The following is an 18,306-nucleotide window of genomic DNA, read 5'->3' as shown; positions in this document are numbered from 1 at the left end:
CCTTCGCAGAGGGAAGGAGAGGTTGTCATGCACTTTTGAGGTTTGGCTGCGTGTCCTCTTAGTGCGGAGGAACGTCACTTTATATTGCCCCCTGTGATAAAGAACTTTATTATGCAGTCTGTCGCGTTTATGTCTTCCTCATCACAGGTTCGTATAAAGCTTATTTTCCACACACTAATAGATCATACATATTAGAGAGCAATTTTTATTGCTTGCACCAATGACAACTTACTTGAGGGATCTTATTCAATCCATAGGTAGGTATGGGGGACACTCATGGCAAAACTGGTTTGAAGGTTTATGGATGCACAAGTAGTATCTCTACTTGGTGCGGGAGTTTTGGCTAATACGAGGTGGAAGAAATTGTCACATGCTAAGGGATCTCTAATCATATAACATTGTTTAGAGCCAAGCAAACACAATTCATTACGTTGTCTTCCTTGTCCAACAGCTACTTCTAGGCATGCAATAGTTTAGTGAGTGTTCACAATCATAGATGGTGTCAGAGATGATATATTTATATGTGAACCTCTCCTTCTTTATCACTTCCTATTAATTGCAACAATGACCAAGGTCTACGTTTGCCTACCCTCAACAAGTTTCAATCCTCATTCTTTTTATATGTGAAGCCATCACTTCCCATAAGATCATTACATGATCCTTCATGATTTTGTTCTATTCTCACTCTTTTGATCATGGCAAGAGGCAAAGCCCTTCAACTAAGACACTCTTTATTATATGGCTCACGAGCAATAATACATCGGGGGTGACACAAAGCAAAACTCAAAACTAAAACACTATGACTTTTAAACTACTAGAGAAAAAGAAAACTGAAAAGGAAAACTAAAACAAAGGTAAAGGCAAAAGATGTGATGGTGATACGATGCCGGGGCAACTCCCCCAAGCTTGGCAAAAGCCAAAGGGATTGCCCATATAAATGCTCAGTTGTCTTCCTTTGGTGGTGATGGTGGAGTTGTTGCAACATGAGTTTGATCCTCCGTCTTCCAAGGCATAGGTGCTCCAACATGGAAAGATGAACGAGTCTCTGGAATCCTCAAATCTGCAGCCAACCTTATTGATTTAAATCTATACTCATACTCACAGTTTTGGTTCTGCAAGTCATAGATCTGGCCCTCGAGTTCATCAACCCTATCATAGAGCCTGGAGAGGTGCTTCCCAATGTCATTAGCATCAATCATGTGCTTGTTGGTGAACTCCGTGATCAGCATGTGGTTCGCGTTGAGTCCGCGCTCCACCATCCCTTGGCACTTGAAGACTTGTTGCTCCATTGCTTCGAGCCTCGTCTCCATGCTTCCCGTCTTCTTAGGCCCCTCAACATCACGGATGTGCAACATTCCCTCACGCATCTCGATAGATTGAGGGTGTTGCAGCAATTCCGTGAGGTAGGGATTGATGACCTTCTCGAAGATCTTGTCCTTCGGAGCTTTTGGGGAAGTCATAGTGATCTAGATCTGCAACAGAAACAGGCTCGAAACGAAAAACAAAGGAAATCTGCATGATGCAGGGGTCAGACCAAACGGAAGTATATATAATGATTTTTTCCAGACCAGAAGGAGTACCCTGCATGAAAACGGAGTCCGGGAGGCGCACGAGGTGGCCACAAGCCCTCACGGTGCGACCAGTGGGTGGGCCCGCGCGGTGCAGGCTTGTCGCCTCCTCGCGCACTTTCCGGACTACTTCCAATTTTTGTATTTTTTTCAAATATTCCAAAACGGAGAAAAATTCCTATTGGAAAAGTTTTGGACTCTGTTTTCTTACCGAATCACATACCTCTTCGTTTTCGGAGTCTGAAACAGGCTGATAAATTTCCCTTAGGTATTCTTCCGGAGTTATGGTACTGATGATATTGCTTTCAACATTTATGGGAGTACCTGAGATATAATGCTTGATTCTCTGCCCATTTACAACTCTCGGACAATTACCTTCCGTGTTGTTGATCTTGATAGCACCGGAACGATATACTTCCTCAACAACATAGGGACCTTCCCATTTAGAGAGAAGCTTGCCTGCAAAGAATCTTAAACGAGAGTTATATAGCAAGACATAATCACCTACATTGAACTCACGCTTTTGTATCCTATTATCATGCAACCTCTTAACCTTCTCTTTGAACAGCTTGGCATTCTCATATGCCTGAGTTCTTCACTCATCAAGCGAGCTAATGTCAAATAACCTCTTCTCACCGGCAAGTTTGAAATCAAAGTTGACCTCTTTGATTGCCCAATAAGCTTTATGCTCTAGCTCAAGAGATAACTGACATGCTTTCCCATACACCATTTTGTACGGAGACATGCCCATGGGATTCTTATAGGCAGTTCTATAAGCCCACAGTGCATCATCGAGCTTCTTAGACCAATTCTTTCTAGACCTGTTGACAGTCTTTTGCAGAATCAGTTTAATCTCTCTATTACTTAGCTATACTTAACCACTGGACTGAGGGTGATAGGGAGACGCTATTCTAAGGTTGACATCATACTTAGCAAGCGTTTTACGGAAAGCACCATGAATGAAGTGTGAACCATCGTCGGTCATTAGATATCTAGGGACTCCAAATCTAGGGAAGATAACTTCTTTCAACATCCTGATAGAGGTGTTGTGATCAGCACTACTAGTGGGGATAGCTTCTACCCACTTAGTGACATAATCAACAGCAACTAGGATGTGAGTATACCCGTTGGATTTTGGAAAAGGTACCATATAATCAAAGCCCCAAACATCAAATGGTTCAATGACAAGTGAATAGTTCATAGGCATTTCCCGACGTTTGCTAATATTACCTATTCTTTGACATTCGTCACAAGACAAGACAAACTTACGGGCATCCTTGAAGAGAGTGGGCCAATAGAAACCTGATTGCAATACCTTGTGTGCAGTTCTATCTCCCGCATGGTGTCCTCCGTAGGCCTCAGAGTGACACTTCTGTAGGATCTGTCCTTGTTCATGTTCAGGTAGACAACGTCTAATAACACCATCTACTCCTTCCTTATAAAGGTGAGGATCATCCCAAAAGTAGTGTCTCAAGTCAAAGAAGAATTTCTTCTTTTGCTGGTATGTGAAACTAGGTGGTATGTATTTGGCAACGATAGAGTTTGCATAATCAGCATACCACGGTGCACTACGTGAAGCATTGATGACATTCAGTTGCTCACCGGGAAAGCTATCATCAATAGGTTGTGGGTCATCAAGAATGTTCTCCAACCTAGACAAGTTATCTGCTACTGGGTTAACAACACCCTTTCTGTCGACAACGTGCAAATCAAATTATTGTAGCAAGAGAACCCATCTGATAAGTCTAGGTTTAGCGTCCTTCTTCTCCATGAGGTACTTAATAGCAACATGATCAATGTGAATAGTGACTTTGGAATCAACTATGTAAGACCTGAACTTTTCACATGCAAACACGACTGCTAAAAACTCCTTCTCCGTAGTAGCATAGTTTCTCTGGGAACTGTCTAGAGTTTTACTAGCGTAGTGAATAACATTCAACTTCTTATCAACTCTTTTCCCTAGAACAACACCGACGGCATCATCGCTAGCATCACACATGATTTCAAAAGGTAAGTTCCAATCAGGTGGTTGAACAATAGGTGCAGTTATCAAAGCCCTCTTAAGTATTTCGAAGGCTTCCTCACAATCATCGTCAAAGACAAAAAGGAATATCCTTTTGCAAGAGATTGGTAAGAGGCCTAGAAATCTTAGAGAAGTCTTTAATGAACCTTCTATAGAAACCAGCATGACCAAGGAAACTTCTTATACCTTTGATATGTGTGGGGTATGGCATTTTCTCGATCGCATCAACCTTAGCCTTATCGACTTCAATACCTCTTTCAGAAATTTTATGTCCTAAGACGATGCCTTCATTAACCATAAAGTGGCACTTCTCCCAATTCAAGACAAGATTGGTTTCTTTACATCTCTACAAGACTCGATCAAGGTTGCTGAGGCAATCATCAAAAGAAGAACCGTAAACGGAGAAGTCATCCATGAAAACCTCGACAATCTTTTCACAAAAGTGAGAGAACATAGCCATCATACATCTTTGAAAGGTGGCAGGTGCATTACATAAGCCAAAAGGCATACGTCTATAAGCAAAGGTACCGAAAGGGCAGGTGAAAGTGGTTTTCTCCTAATCAGATTGTGCAACTGGTATTTGGGAGAAACCAGAATAACCGTCTAGAAAGCACAAGTGTGTGTGTTTTGACAGCCTTTCTGGCATTTGGTCAATAAAAGGCAAAGGGTAATGATCTTTCCTAGTGGTTTTATTCAATTTCCTAAAATCGATCACCATCCTATAGCCAGTAATAATCCTCTATGGGATCAACTCATCCATATCATTAGGGACAACGGTAATGCCTCCCTTCTTAGGGACGCAATGCACCGGACTCACCCAATCGCTATGAGCAACAGGATAGATAATACCCGCTTCCAGGAGCTTCGGTATTTATTTTCTCACTACTTCTTTCATGTTAGGATTTAATCTCCTTTGATGATTAGCAACTGGTTTGAAATCAGGATCAGTTTTAATCTTGTGCTGGCATAGAGTGGGACTAATGCCCTTAAGATCATCAAGAGTATATCCAATAGCAGCACGGTGCTTCCTCAGAGTTTTTAGTAACTTCTTTTCTTCATGCTCTGAGAGGCTAGCACTAATAATAACAGGATATATCTCTTTTTCATCAAGATAGGCATACTTAAGAGTATCAGGCAACTGTTTAAGCTCAAACACAGGATCACCCTTTGGTGGGGGTGGATCCCCAAGCAGTTCAACAGGCAAGTTATTCTTAAGGATAGGATATTGTTCTAAGACAACTCTATCTATTTCATCCCTTTCATCCATATGTATATCATTTTCATGCTCAAGCAAGTATTGCTCTAAGGGATCAGTAGGAAGCACGGCAATAGAGGCTAAGGCAATAGTTTCATCCCTACTAGGCAACTCCTTTTCATGAGGTTGTCTACCAAACTTAGAGAAATTGAACTCATGTGACACACCTTCAAAGCCAACAGTGACAATTTGCTTCTCACAATCAATACGAGCATTGACAGTATTGAGGAAAGGTCTGCCAAATATGATGGGACAAAAGCTATCTTGTGCAGTAGCAAGAACGAGGAAATCAGCAGGATACTTCGTTTTACCACACAAGACTTCAACATCCCTAACAATTCCCACAGGGTAGATAGTATCTCTATTGGCAAGCTGAATAGTGACATCAATGGGCTCTATCTCAACAGGTGCAATCTCATCTTTGATTTCATCGTATAAGGATTGAGGTATTGCACTAACACTAGCACCCACGTCACATAAGCCATGATAACAATGATCTCCTATCTTAACAGAAAGCACATGCATGCCAACAACAGGCCTATGTTTGTCTCTAGCGTGAGGTTTAGCAATTCTAGAAGCATCTTCACATAAGTGAATATTATGTCCCTCAACTTCTTCAGACAGAATATCTTTGATAATAGCAATGTTAGGTTCAACTCTAATTTGCTCAGGGGGTGTAGGTGTTCTAATGTAGCCTCTATGTATCACAGTTGAAGCTTTAGAATGATCCTTTATCCTAACAGGGAAAGGTGGTTTCTCAATGTAAGCACTCGGAACAACAGGATCATTATAGGCAATGACTTTCTCTTCAATTGGAGTGGGTTTAACTACATTAACTTCTACAGGAGGATGATATTTAAACCACTTCTCTTTGGGGAGATCAATATGAGCAGCAAAGGATTCACATAGTGAAGCTACTATCTCAGAGTCAAGTCCATACTTAGCGCTAAAATCACTAAAGGTATTTGTCTCAACAAAGGATTTAGCGCAACCAAACATGAAATTCATACCTGACTCCTTACCTTCTTCAAGCTCCCAATCTTCAGAATTGCATTTAGTTCTCTCCAATAAATTCCATTTGAAGTCAATATCTCTCTTCATAAAAGAACCGGTACAAGAAGTGTCAAGCATGGTGCGATCATCATGAGAAAGCCGAACATAGAAGTTCTGAATGATAATTTCTCTCGAGAGCTCATGATAGGGGCATGAATATAGCATTGATTTAAGCCTCCCCCAAGCTTGAGCGATGCTTTCTCTGTCACGAGGCCAAAAATTGTAAATATAATTCCGATCACGATGTACTAAACGCATAGGATAAAACTTTTGATGAAATTCCAATTTCAACCGATTGTAGTCCCTTGATCCAGTATCATCACATAGCCTATACCATGTCAACGCCTTATACTTCAAAGATAAAGGAAAGACCTTCTTCTTGACCTCATCCTCGGGCACACCTGCAAGCTTAAATAAACCACAAACTTCATCTACATAGATTAGATGCAAGTCTGGATGTGATGTTCCATCTCGTGTAAAAGGATTAGCCAGCAGTTTCTCAAGCATACCCGAAGGAAATTCAAAGAAAATATTTTCAGTAGGTGCAGCAGGTTGAGGAGCAACTCTTTGTGCTTCCCTTCGAGGTGAAGATACCCCGAACAAGCCCCTCAAAGGATTAGTATCCATAGTGACAAGTGACAATAAATTTCAGCACACTATATGAATGTTTCCTTACCAAGTTCCACTTACCAAAGGCGTTTCACTCCCCGGAAACGGTGCCAGAAAAGAGTCTTGATGACCCACAAGTATAGGGGATCAATCGTAGTCCTTTCGATAAGTAAGAGTGTCGAACCCAACGAGGAGCAGAAGGATCTGACAAGTGGTTTTCAGCAAGGTAAAATCTGCACGTACTGAAATTGTTGGTAACAAGTGATTGTGTGGTGAGATGATTCGTACCAAGCAACAAGTAACAAAAGTAGCAACGGTGCAGCAAAGTGGCCCAATCCCTTTTGTAGCAAGGGACAAGCCTGGACAAAGTCTTATAGGAGGAAAAATGCTCCCGAGGACACACGGGAATTTCTGTCATGCTAGTTTCATCATGTTCATATGATTCGCGTTCGTTACTTTGATAGTTTGATATGTGGGTGGACCGGCGCTTGGGTACTGCCCTTACTTGGACAAGCATCCCACTTATGATTAACCCCTCTCGCAAGCATCCGCAACTACGAAAGAAGAATTAAGACAAAGTCTAACCATAGCATTAAACTAGTAGATCCAAATCGGCCCCTTACGAAGCAACACATAAACTAGGGTTTAAGCTTCTGTCACTCTAGCAACCCATCATCTACTTACTACTTCCCAATGCCTTCCTCTTGGCCCAAATAATGGTGAAGTGTAATGTAGTCGACGTTCACATAACACCACTAGAGGAAAAACAACATACAACATATCAAAATACCGAACGAATACCAAATTCACATTACTACTATTAGCATGACTTATCCCATGTCCTCAGGAACAAAAGTAACTACTCACAAAGCATAATCATATTCATGACCAGAGAGGTAATGAGTAGCATCAAGGATCTGAACATAAACTCTTCCACCAAGTAATCCAACTAGCATCAACTAAAAAGAGTAATCAACACTACTAGCAACCTTACAAGTACCAATCGGAGTCGCGAGACGGAGATTGGTTACAAGTGATGAACTAGGGTTTGGAGATGAGATGGTGTTGATGAAGATGTTGATGGTGACGAGTCCCCTCCGATGAGAGGAGTGTTGGTGATGACGATGGCGACGATTTCCCCCTCCTGGACGGAAGTTTCCCGGCACGATCGTCCTGCCGGAGCTCTAGATTGGTTCTGCTCAAGTTCCGCCTCGTGGCAGCGGCGAAACCACGAAAAAGCTCCTCCTTGATTTTTTTTCCTGGACGAAACCCTTCATATAGCAAAAGAGGGGGGCAAGTGGGCCTGCAGGGTGCCCACAAGCCCTCATGGCGCGGCTTGGGGGTGGCCGCGCCGTGCAGGCTTGTGGCCACCTGCACGCCCCCATCTGGCACTTCTTTGGCCCAGTATTTTTGATAAATTGGGAAAAAAAATCCTCGTTGATTCTGACGGCGTTTGGAGTTGCGCATAATAGGTATCTCAACTTTGCTCCACTTTCAGGCCAGAATTCCAATTGCCGGCATTCTCCCTCTTCATGTAAACCTTGCAAAATAAGAGAGAAAAGACATAAGAATTGTACCGTGAAGTGAAATAACATCCAAAGAAGCGATATATATCAACATGAAAACATGATGCAAAATGGACGTATCACTCCTCCATACAGCAAAGAGCCTCTCCTCTTATACATCGCAGCTACAAATCAAGTCGTCAGCATAGTCCTGACTGTTGAGCGAGAGGAAGAAGGCAAAGCATACAAGGTCCAACACCCAGTCTATTACGTCTTTGAAGTATTGACCCCTTCCAAACAGAGGTATCCACATTACCAGAAGTTTCTTTATGGGATATACTTATCGGCAAAAAAGGTGGCACATTACTTTCAAGACCACTCGGTATCAGTTGTCAGTGATGCTCCATTGTCTGAGATCCTCCACAATCGAGACACATCCGGTCGAGTGGCAAAATGGGCTATGGAGTTGTTGTATTGTGACATTAAGTTTGAAGCCAAGAAGGCCATCAAGTCCCAGGCACTCGCTGATTTCATGGCCGAATGGGTGGAACAGCAGCAACCGGCTCGGATTCACTCGGCACACTAGACCAAAATTTTTGACGGTTCCAAGATGTTGAATGGTTCCGGTGCTAGCTTGGTTATCATATCCCCAATAGGCAACAAGGTCAGCTATGTACTCCAGATTCACTTTGATTCCTCCAACAACGACTTCTTCACAGGTTGCGTATGGCCATCTCACTCGGCGTCCGTTGCTTGATGGTATACGGCGACTATGATTTGGTGGTCAATCAGGTGATGAAAGAATGGGATGTGAGAAACCCCACCATGACTGGATACTGCAATGAAGTGAGGAAGTTGGAGAAGAAGTTTGAAGGCTTAGAACTCCACCATGTTCCCCGACTGAAAAACCAGGCAGTTGATGAATTGACTAAGATCGGATCCACTCGGAAGCCTGTACCCAGTAATGTGTGTTTGTAACATTTGCACACCCCTTCGATGCAAGAAGACCCTTTTACTCAAGAGCCCCCGCAACCTATAAGTGCTTCCAACACGACTGAAGTCGATGTTCCGGTAGTCGTCGATCTGATCATGGAAATTCTGGCAATCACGCCCGACTGGACAGTTGATGACGACATGATGTATATACTTCTCGCCCCTTGTTGGTTACCCCAAGTGGAAGGTGGAGATGTAGTCAGCAGCAAATTTCCCTTACACGCAGACTGTAAGGTTTATCGAACCAGGAGGACTCCTAGGCTCAACAAGTATGTGTCTTCCACCCTGGCGCTAGCAGAAGACGTGGACCTGCACACACAACAAATAACTTTGCTCCCAACGAGTACAGAGAGGTTTTCAATCTCTCCGGCCTTGTAGTTTGCAAAGGATCAAAACACAAGCAGGAAGGTAATAGTGATTGCAATGGAAAAGTAAATGAAAGCGGTAAATATGGGGGTGTAAACAATGATGGCGATATGGACCGGAGTCACGTGATGTTCACTAGTGATGTCTCTCTCCCAAAAGACGATAAACAACTATGCTAGGGTAAACAAATCAGAGTTGGGCAATTGGCAGAGTTATGATCGCACCGCAATGCTAATTATGCTCCTTGATAGTTAGAGGTTCAATAGTAATGGGCAGTACGCCAAGACAAGTAGACCGTTTATTCATCAGCATCTACTTACTAATCATCCACCTTGAGATATCTATCGAGAACATCTCTCCGGTATTAAGTTGCGAGCCCCACCCAAAGTGTAAACTCAAAGCAACAGGCAACTGCATTAACGAACTATGCGTAAGGTAAACAATCCTTGCAACCGTGGTCACAAGCACCGTTGTTTTCTCCCTGGTGGCAACAAGCACATCCCCTAGAATCATGTTTCTGTCACTCAAGCTAGACATCGAGGGGCGTGAACCCACAATCATGCATAACACTCCCTCTTGGAGTTACAATCTACTACTTGGCCAAAGCAATAAATAACAACGGAGAACATGCAAGAATCACTAAGGAACATAATATAAAAGGATAATCAAATATATAACTCATAACAATCTGAACATAATCTCATAATACATCGGATCCCAACAAACCAAGGATAGCAATAGCAAGAGAATTACATAGATGCCTTGATCATGTAGGGTAGCTCACAAGAACTAACCATTGAAGCACAAGATTGGAGAGAAGACATCACATAGCTACTGGTCATGGACTCATGGTCCAAGGAGGACTACTCACGGCACGTCCGGAAAGCGTCCATGGCGGTGGAGAAGCTCCCGGAGGTCAATCCTCCCTCCGGCAGGGTGCCGGGAAGAGGTCTCATGACGCTCCCGATCTCAGAAGTGCTGCGGCGGCGGAACGATGGAGAAATTCGCGATTCCAGAAAGTCTGCGAGGGTTTCCTCTCGGGACTCTAAATATAGGCCAAAGGAGGGCACCAGAGGACGTGGGACCCACCCAGACGACCTCCTGGTGCGGCTAGGGCCTAGCCGCGCCAGCAGGCCACCTGGGAGGCCCCTGGCCCCCGTGTGGCCCTCCTTCGATGATCCGGAAGCTTCTGTTTCGCTGATTTCTATATATTTTTTCCGGCTTTGGAAAATTGGGTAAAAGCCCCTACAAAATAGACATCAGCACACAAAAACTGGCACTAGGTGCACTGAGTTAGTAGGTTAGTCCAAACATGTGTAAAATGATATAAAAGTGTAGCAAAACATATAACAATGTCACCCAAAAGATCATGGAACAAGCAGAAATTATATATAGATATGTTTGGGACGTATGAACATCCCCAAGCTTAATTTCTGCTCGTCCTCGAGTAGATAAATGATAACACAATAATTTATGTGGTGACATGCTAACACACATATAAGAACGTCAAAGTAGAGCAAATAAGATATGCAATTCAAGTCAAGACAATAACAAGCAAGAGTTTGTATCTAGTATTGAATTTAGCAAAGTAAGACCAGAAAGGTGCAAGAGCTCTCGCTGTGTGTGACTCGAATGTCTCCAAAGGTGTTTGCGTGCAAGAAGTGGGAGATGTGTTGAGAATATAAAATATTTTTATTGAGAACTCAATCTACTAAACCTCACACTTAGTCTCCTTCAGAATCTTATTTTGACTCATCCCCAGACCACTAGTCACGCATGTCGTGGGAATAAGCCTGACAGTAGATGAGTTCAGGCCCCTGTGCGGTGGAGGTAATAGCCCTACGTCTCAGTTCTCTGGAGCTTTAGTGTCGAGTGGAATATAGGTGTTACAGAATGCGAACCCTTGTGCCAGAGGGGAGGGGTGGCTTATGTAGAGTGTGCTGCCCCTCATAAGTGTCCAGCCATTAAGGGTGCAGTAAGTGAGAATAAATGCATACGTTACAAGTAACGTATGCCATAAATGACAATAACTATAGTAGTCTAACGTATTCCCGTTGGACTCTGTGAGGTAGCTTCTGGCCTTCTATGTCAACTGGCTTCTGGTCTTCACCGAGTGGAATCCAGTCGTCGAGTATAAGATAATCTTCCGAGTGGTTTCTTACCGAGTGGACAAGAGGTTGTCTTAATCGAGTCGGTAGGTATCTTGTGACCTTCAAGCTAATAATGAGGTGCCCTTGGGTAGGACTTATAGGTCAGGCCTATGACCCTACCCTAGGGCTATAACCCCATCATTAGCCCTCGAATGGATCGAGGTTCGAGTGGTGAAGATGTAGTTGTAAATCTTGATATAGCAGACTGAATTTGAATGCCCTTCAAAGTTTTGCTGAATTGGATGTCGATTAAAATCTTCATCATTCGCCTTGATCAATTCTGCTTGGAACAAAATGTCTGAGTGAGCTAAAGGATCCGAGTGAATCAGTGAATCGGCGTGTCTAACGGGATCTTTTGATGTGACCAGTCACCCTGTCAGCCCTGGATTTTCCAGGATTTGAAAACTTCGGTTGCAGCATGCTACGCATCTATGACATCGTCACAATCAAGTGGGTCGCGCCGCCTCGATTCTTGCGCCCCTACCTCCGCCACGTATCTCGCGGTGGCTAGCAAGGGGATAAGCTGAGGGCCCACTTGCTAGAGACCCAATCTGCGGGTTATGAAAGCCACGAGCGCTAGGGTTCAGAACAACATTGACTCTTTCTTCCCCTGTGCTCTTCCTTCTCCTTAGCCACCAGCGCAGCTCACAGCAACCAATATTGCCGCCGCAGCCATGACAAAATGGCAAACTAGCAAGCTGGAGAAGGCAAAGAAGAAGGGCTGCGCCAAGCCCATAAAGCAGGCTCTGCCGCCGGGCTCGATCCAAGGGGATTTCCTCCGATCCACTGTGCGGAAGGAGGACCTCCTCGATCTCGTCGAGCACGGTATGGTGACAAGTCGTGGAGGCTTCCTGGCGATGAGATCGAGTCCGAGCCGCGCGAGGGAGAGCGAGTCCTCCTCCTGACCCGTGTCGAAAGAGGTTTCTCCCTACCGCCTCATCCTTTCATTCGGGGGTTCTTGAACTTCTTCGGGGCGCAGTTGCATCACTTCCCCCCCCCCCCGAACGCCATTGCCCACCTTTCTGGCTTTGTAACCTTATGCGAGTGTTTCTTGGGGTGTCCTCCCCACTGGGGACTTTTTAAATCTATCTTCACTCTGTGTTCTCAGTCGGTGAAGAAGGTCAATCCGACTGATGACAAGACTCATGTCATCCAGTTGTGTGGGGGCTTAGGACTTCAAAAGAGATCCAAAAGTAGTTATCCTGCTATGACCTTTCCCAAGTCGGTTCGCAACTGGCAAGCCACTTGGTTTTACTGTAATGATGTCGCTTGCCCAAATATGTCGAGTGGACGTCCTCCCTTTACTTTAGAGCAAGCGAGTGCTCCGAGGGCGTCAGTGTCGACGAAGGAGGAGAAAGCTCAGGTGGAGCCTTTAGTCAAGGCGCTGATTGATCTGGTCCGCAATGGAGTAACTGGGATGGATCTGTTATAGACCTTCCTTGGAAGACGCATCCAGCCTCTCGAAGCTCGGAACCACACTATGTGGCATTAGACTAGCTCAGAGGACTCCACTCGGTCTCATCCTCAGGAAGTGTATGAAGACACGGTAGCGAAGTGGATACGCGGAATAGTTGGTCCTTGCGATAATCCGATGGGGGCGAAGAGAGTCGTGCCCTTCTGTGCTTAAAACCGGCCGACAAATAAGGTTAGCTCTGCTATGTGGAATATCTTTGCATTAAAATCGAGTGCTTGCAATTTCCTTGTCGAATGAGCTTGTGAGTTGCATCTTGTAGGCATGGAGGAATTTGCATTCTCTGGTCCCGAACAGCAACGCACTCGACATCGAGGAGAGGAGCATGGAGGACAACGTAGAGAGCAAGGAATACGTTGAAGACAGTGAGGAGACCGAGGAGGAGGAGTCGGAGGAAAGAGAGGAGGAAGACTCGTCACCTTCTCGCCACAAGCCCCGGTCCAAGGAGCGTCATGACCCCGCGGGCACTTCGAGCAAGCCTTTGGCGTCGAGTGACAAGAGCGCCAAACGTGTTAGGGGATCATCTGGTGAACCGATGGAGCAGCCTGCAAAGGTGTCCAAGTCCAGTGGACCTAAACCTTGGAAGGCTTTGCCTAGAATGAGGATCATCGTGTCGGTCGCCTCTGCGTAAGTATTTAATCTTCCAATCTAATCTGAGTGGACTTTTCTGGTTGACGATGACCGAGTGGAATTGCATTGACAGAGCTGCTACCTATGTGACGTCGTCGCCGCGGGGGGGGGGGAGACCCCATGGAGGTTGATACCGCGAACGCAGCCACTTCACAGATAGGTATTTCTAATTTTCCACTCTGTGTTACTCTTCCATGTGTATGATTTTTTGGCTGTAACTTCTGGTGCTTCCGTCTGCCAGCCGTGCCGCCAACAGAGGTCATCCAACTGGATGACGATGATCAAAGTCACCCTACTGCTGAGGTGGAACCTATTGTCTCTGAGGTGCCTGTGGCGGAGATTCCTATGGTGAGTGCTCCGCCTGGCAGTTCGGTTGTTGTCACCACAATGCCGAGTGGGTTACAGTCGGGCGCTCTAGTTGTTTCTGCTGCAACCTCAGGGTTGATGTCGCCCACGACTGTGTACACCACACGTCGTATTCCTGAAGACCAGACTGGTGCCGCCAAGGAGGCTATGATCCAGGCGGAGCTGATGACGCAACAAGCGAAAGGAGCCTATGACGCCATCGTCTCGGCGTATAACAACAACGTGGTGCTCCAAGAAAACGTCCGAGTAAGTGTGACAGTAAGTTTGAATTCCAACTCACACCCAGTGGGTGTTTTTGTAGAAATGTCCTTGTTTTATCTTTGTTCCAGTGGGGTCACTCCGAGTGAACCCACTAGGTGTAGTCCCCGAGACCACTGTCGAGTGCTTGCACTGGCAGGGGTCTTAATCAGTAGAGACTTTCTTTTTTGTTGATTGCGGTCAGCCAGAGAAGATCTGGTTGAGTGTTGAATCCAGTGAGGGCACGCTAAGTGCACCCACTGGGTGTAGTCCCCGAGACTATTATTAACCGGTAGTGAATGATAATAGTCTTAAGCACTTGAATGTATGATCTTTTTGCCTTGTCAGGACAAACCTGGTCGAGTGATAAACCAGTGGGGTCATGCCGAGTGAACCCACTGGGTGTAGCCCCCGAGACCGCTGTCGAGTGCTTGCATGGGCAGGGGTGTGATCAAAAACATACCTTTTTCTTCAATCGAGTTAAGCCTTTATCACTCGGAAGTGAATTAATTTTGACCGTATATCACTCGGAAGTGAGATATACGTCGATTGATGTTTGTCTTCTGATCCTTTCAGAAAGCTTGTGAAGTAGGTTTTGCGTATGCTACCTTGACTGCACAGAAGACTCAACTGGCCGCTAAACTAGAGGTGGCTACAAATGATGTAGCTGCTTTGAAGAAAACGATGGAGGACAAGGACAAGGCATTGGTGGAGGCCCAGGCAACCAGTAAGAGCTTGTAGGTGGAAGTGGAGAAGATGAAGAAAGAGCGATACAAGTGGATGAACCAGTTGAAGGATATGAACAAGAGAGCGAATGCTCAAGAAAAATATGTGGGAGACTTTGCCACCAAGATGCTGGGGTTAATCACTGGTAAGTGTCTTGTCGAGTGAATCTTGTGATTGATTGTGTGTTATTTTGATGATGACCTTGAAATTTCTCCCTCACAGAATTCTGTCAGGACTTGGGGAAGGAAACTGAGGAGGTCGAGCCCTCGCTTGACCCTATCAATACTCCACTCGGTGACGGCCCAGCTCTGAATCTGTTCCGTGTGAACTCCCGACTGACGAAAGTGGAGAAGTATGTCACGCGACTGAGGGCGACTCTGAGCAAGATCGACAAGGAGCTATGGCCAGAGGATGATCTCCAGCATGACCTGGAGGCGATGATGACCCATATGGAGCAGATTCCTCGGTGGGTTCAAGCGTGGAAGAAGTCTGCCGCTTGGTGTGGGGCTGACGTGGCTGTGTCACTCGTCAGGGTCCATTGTAAGGAGGTTCGGGAGGAGAAGCAGAAGGTGCTGCAGGTTGCAAACACAAAGAAGATTCATTTTGAAGACTTCATGGAGACCTTCATCGATACTGCAACGTGCATCGCCGACGTCATCGACCTCGACACTTTCGTGGAATCGGCAAGTCCAAGTGAGCCATGAGGAAGACGAACATTCGTGAGAAAAAACTTTGATTTGCTTCGGTATGCCGAGTGGTTTTATAAACACTTTAAACTTCGTTCGGGTAACAACCCTAGTGCTTTTATCCTGCGCGGATAACCTTGATCTGCGCCGGGTATCATTAATTTGCTCGCTTCGACTGAATTTGAGTTTATCTTTGCTGACTGATTTTTTCTTTTTGGGAATGCTCTGGGCATATGCAAAGTCTCCCACCTAAGCGAAGCTTAATTCGCAGTTGGGTTGGGTTTTGTCACTTAGGCGAATCTGGTTCGCAGCTTGCTATCCCACAAACAACAGCGCCAGAAATTGACACGTTGACACATGCTCGGCTTGCGTTGGTTTTTCCCTTGAAGAGGAAAGGGTGATGCAGCACAGGAGCAGTAAGTATTTCCCTCAGTTTGAGAACCAAGGTATCGATCCAGAAGGAGGATCTTGTCAAGTCTAGAGTACCTGCGCAAACACAAACAAGCTTGCACCCAACGCTTCAAAGGGGTTGTCAATCCCTTCAAGATTGTTTGCAAAGTGAGATATGAAGGCGGAAAGTGCAACGAAGTAAAAAGTGTAAGGCTGAAAATATGGTGTGGAGTAGACCCTCGGGGCCATAGTGTTCACTAGAGGCTTCTCTCAAAATAGCAAGTATTATGGTGGGTGAACAAATTACTGTCGAGCAACTGATAGAACCACGCAAAGTCATGACGACATCTAAGGCAATGATCATACATATAGGCATCACGTCCGAGACAAGTAGACCGATACTTTCTGCATCTACTACTATTACTCCACACATCGACCGCTATCCAGCATGCATCTAGTGTATTGAGTTCATGACGAACAGAGTAACGCTTTAAGCAAGATGACATGATGTAGAGGGATAATCTCAAACCAATGATGAAAACCCCATCTTTTTACCCTTGATGGCAACAACACGATGGTGCCTTGTTACCCCTTCTGTCACAGGGTGAGGTCACCGCACGGTATTAACCCAAAACCAAGCACTTCTCCCATTGCAAGAATCATAGATCTAGTTGGCCAGACAAAACCCACAACTCGAAGAGAATTAGAAGGATATGAAATCATGCATAAGAGAGATGAGAAGAAACTCAAATAAGATTCATAGATAATCTGATCATAAATCCACAATTCATCGGATCTCGACAAACACACTTCAAAAGAAGATTACATCGGATAGATCTCCATGAAGATCATGGAGAACTTTGTATTGAAGATCCAAGAGAGAGAAGAAGCCATCTAGTTACTAGCTATGGACCCGTAGGTCTATGGTGAACTACTCACGCATCATCGGAGAAGTCATGGTGTTGATGAGGAAGCCCTCCGTGTCCGAATCCCCCCTCCGGCAGGGCACCAGAACGTGCCCCAGATGGGATCTTGCGGAGACAGAATCTTGCGGCGACGGAAAAGTACTTTCGATGATCTCCTGATTTCTTTTGGAATTTATGCGAATATATAGACGAAAGACCTAGGGCAAAGGGCGTCCAGGGGGGCCCACAAGCCTGGATGGCGCGGCCTCCCCCTGGCCGCGGGGTGGGGGCTTGTGGGGCCCCTGAGGCTCCCCTGCCTTGGCTCCCAAGCTTCTCGATCTTCTTCCGTTCCAAAAAAATCTTTTCGGGGATTTTCTTCCGTTTGGACTCCGTTTCAAAATCTCCTCTAAAAGGGGTCAAAAACATGGAAAAAGCAGGAAGTGGCACTTGGCACTGAGTTAATAAGTTAGTCCCAAAAAATACATAAAAGGCATACAAAACATCCAAAGTTTGACAAGATAATAGCATGAAACCATCAAAAATTATAGATACGTTGAAGATGTATCAAGCATCCCCAAGCTTAACTCCTACTCGTCCTTGAGTAGGGAAGTGATAAAGAATGAATTTTTGATGTGGAATGCTACCTACCATAGTTGTCCTTTGCAACTTCTTTCACGTGGCATGAATGTTCAGATCCGTAAGATTCGAAACAATAGTTTGCTATTGACATGAATACAATAATACTTCAAGCAAACTAGCAAGGTAATCATGAACTTTCAAAATACTATAGTCTGGCTATGCTCCATCATCCTCACACAACTAATGTAAATCGTGCACAACCCCCGTATTGGCCAAGTAATTGTTTTCGCACTCTTGCTTTCTCAAACTTTTTATAATTATCATGCAATACATGAGCGCGAGCCATGGATATAGCACTATAGGTGGAAATAGAGTGTGGTGGTGGTTGTGAGACAAAAAAGGAGTAGATGGTCACATTGACTAGGCGTATCAAAAAGGCTATGGAGATGCCCATTAATAGATATCAATGTGAATGAGTAGGGATTGCCATACAAGAGATGCACTAGAGCTATAAGTATGTGAAATCTCAAAAGGAAAACTAGAGGGTGTGCATCCAACTTGCTTGCTCACGGAAACCTAGGGCAATTTTGAGGAAGCCCATCATTGGAATATACAAGCCAAGTTATATAATGAAGATTCCCACTAGCATATGGTAGTGACAAAGCAAGAAGCTCTCAATCATGAAGAACATGGTGTTATTATGAAGCACAAGTGTGGAAAAAGATAGTAGCATTGTCCCTTCTCTCTTTTTCTCTCTTTTCTCTTTTTTTCATTTGGGCTCTTAGGCCTCTTTT

The sequence above is a fragment of the Hordeum vulgare genome, chromosome 5H (assembly GCF_904849725.1).
Source record: "Hordeum vulgare subsp. vulgare chromosome 5H, MorexV3_pseudomolecules_assembly, whole genome shotgun sequence".
NCBI classification, from domain to species: domain Eukaryota; kingdom Viridiplantae; phylum Streptophyta; class Magnoliopsida; order Poales; family Poaceae; genus Hordeum; species Hordeum vulgare.
The sequence above is the reverse complement of the archived record's forward strand: the minus strand, read 5'-3'. Positions refer to the sequence as shown.